The sequence below is a fragment of the Capsicum annuum genome, chromosome 12, assembly GCF_002878395.1.
Source record: "Capsicum annuum cultivar UCD-10X-F1 chromosome 12, UCD10Xv1.1, whole genome shotgun sequence".
In the NCBI taxonomy this organism is placed as follows: Eukaryota; Viridiplantae; Streptophyta; class Magnoliopsida; order Solanales; family Solanaceae; genus Capsicum; species Capsicum annuum.
Window position 1 is genome coordinate 35,639,455 of NC_061122.1, and position 2,756 is coordinate 35,642,210.

A 2,756-nucleotide genomic window follows, 5' to 3' on the forward strand; every position below is an offset into this window, starting at 1 on the left:
TTAAGAATTACTACTTACAACTACAAAAGAAATTATTGTAGTTGTGAAGGTAAAAAAAAATTCTTGCTACGAAACATATGCGTATAGCTAATAGTTTACTCTTTTGCCACGACAAATAAAGTTCATAGTAATTTTTGTAATGTAACCATAATATATTCTATTATGGCAAAAGACTTGATTTTTTTGCTATGAGTATTTAAAATTTGTGGCTATTTTATATTTTAATTTCATTATTTAGTTACGAGTTAGAAAATCTATAACTATAAGTATTTACCACGAACATTATTATGTATATGGCTAATAATTCGCCATGAACATTTTTATACAGTGCTAATAATTCATTCTTTTGTCAAAAAATACATAAATTATAGCTAATAATTTGCTGTGAAAATGTATAACCATATTTTTGATAATTACATATAGATTTAGCCATAAATATAAAAATTCATTGTTACAAATTAAAAAATATCATCATAAACAGTATTATCACAAAAAATTTTATGATGTAGCTTTAAAAAAAAATTCAATGTATATCTCAATAATTCTAATGCAATAAATTAAAGAATTCTCCACAACCTTGATAAGTCACAAAAGTTACATAATGTAGCTAGAAATCTATTTTTGAGATTCCAAAACAATTATTAAGTTATATATAATTGCATTTTACAATTTTAAAAATTATAATTAGTCCAAAAGCAACATAATCTTTTTCTATCTTTTCCTCCGCAGTCTTCAACTCCAAACCACTTGTTGTCCTTCATGTTTTGTTTCCATCAATGTATCTGTCAATAATATGAACTGATCATATATCCAAAAGCATGTATATATAAAATTTCGAGGAGAAAACATATATAACTTACTAGAATTTTTAATAGATAATTTTTTTTTTTAAAAAAGTACAAATCAATCAAGAAAGTAAATAAATCTACAATATATATCTCAAGTTTCAATATCAATTCTAAAATTCATACAAACAAAAAATAACCTTTACATTTTTTTAAGCAAAATGACAACTTCCAAGCTGCAAAGTGAACCTTTGGGTTTTGCATACAACTTAGTTCAAAAGGTGCACCACTTTTCTGGTTTCATCACTCCTTAATAGTGTCATACTAACTGTCTGAACTGACATATTTCAGTCTCAATTACTTACAAGGAAAGAATATATACAAATATTGTATGTATCAGGTTCGACCACAAACGAAAGCAATAAGTACCTAGATCCACCCGCCAACCCATATTTCTCAGTACTGTTGTACATTACTAGCTTGTCCCAAGCATTGACCAAATAGACGCTCTCGTCCAATGGAACAGGTAAGAGCCCGAGTTGAGAGGATAATAACAAACACCGTGAAACCAATTGCTGACCTGACAAAACTATAAGCAATTGACAGCCCAAAGCCAAGGAAGTAGTAAAAATCCAAACTTGAAGAATCTACACGCCTAATAGATGGCTTCCTGCTCTGCAAGATCTAGTGGTCTATCTACTGTCAGCCATTCAACTCTTAGTGGATTCTGGTTGCTCGCGGCGGAAGGGGCGGTGGGATTGGAGGGAGCCGCCTCCATATTCTGCTTGAAAAAGTTGTACTTCATCTGCCTACAGTCTATAAAATAACCTTTACATCAAAATATATATATACGAAATTCAATGCAATAGTTATGTTGTAAAAACTCATCTCATCTTATTGGAGAATTTCATATTACAAAATCTACAAAAAGAAAGAAGTTAATTAGCAAAACATCGTATATAAAAAATTCAAAAGCAAGGGGTGAAGGGGAAGGAAGGGGACGATGGACCACGGAAGTCGGGGGTGGGGGTGGGGGCGGTGGCAGACAACAAGGAACAAAGAAAGGGGATAAGAGAAAGAGATCTGACCTATTTTTTTAAGAAAAAAGAGAAGTAGGTTATTTTATTGAATTCTAAAATTTTGAGGGAAAATTCGAAATAAGATGGGAGTAATTTCGGTAGAAGACAAGATGCAAAAAATAAGGTAATAATACATAAAAATAATACATGCATTATTTTTATAAACACACTATACCAAACGATCCCTAAAAGTAACAAGAAAACAAAAAGCTGGAATTAATGATCTTTCACCATCTTATCAAGAAGAACAGATACTGGTATACCACAAGGGTATATCACATAAACTGACTCAATTATTAATATTATTCATGCCATCAGTGGCGGATCCAGAAATTTTCTTAGAGGTTCGAAAAATAAAAATATAAATATGTGAATAAGCCAACAAAATAAAATTTTAAGGAATGTAATAGTATATAGTCTATAGATATAAAATATTAAAATTAAATAGGAGTAATTAATAAGTAAAAAAAAAAAAAAGTTAACCCTTTACAATTGAGGTTTTAAATTTTGGAAAAAGGAAGAAAGGGTTTTAAGTTTTTTGTTGATTTTATATTTTAACTTATTTTAATTTTTTTCAATATAGCAATTAGCGGCAGCAGGTAGGTTTCTTCAAGCAGCAGCAGTTGAAAAGCAACTGGACAGATTTTTTAAAAAATAAAACAGGGAGCACACCCCTTGCGGGTATCAAACTCGCGAAGTGGGTGAAGAAAGTGCCCTAAAATTGCAGATGAGACCACTAAGCTATTTAACAATTTTGCTTTAGGCAGTTCAAAATTTATATATATACAAAAATATAGATTTTCTACATTATATATACAACGTAATTCTTTTATCGAGGATGTTCGGGTGAACCTTGGCGAACACGTAGGTTCGCCCCTGCATGCCATTGAAA

At 30.6% G+C, this 2,756-nt stretch overlaps 1 long non-coding RNA gene across 1 annotated transcript; it reads right to left on the minus strand.

Annotated features, from left to right (window-relative positions):
- Positions 1-533: 533 nt before the first annotated feature.
- LOC124889383 lies at positions 534-2,149 on the minus strand. Its single transcript, XR_007048351.1, has 2 exons — positions 1,215-2,149; positions 534-782 (listed from the first exon to the last, which is right to left on the minus strand). It is a non-coding gene; the product is annotated as an uncharacterized LOC124889383 (long non-coding RNA).
- Between the last annotated feature and the right edge of the window lie 607 nt (positions 2,150-2,756).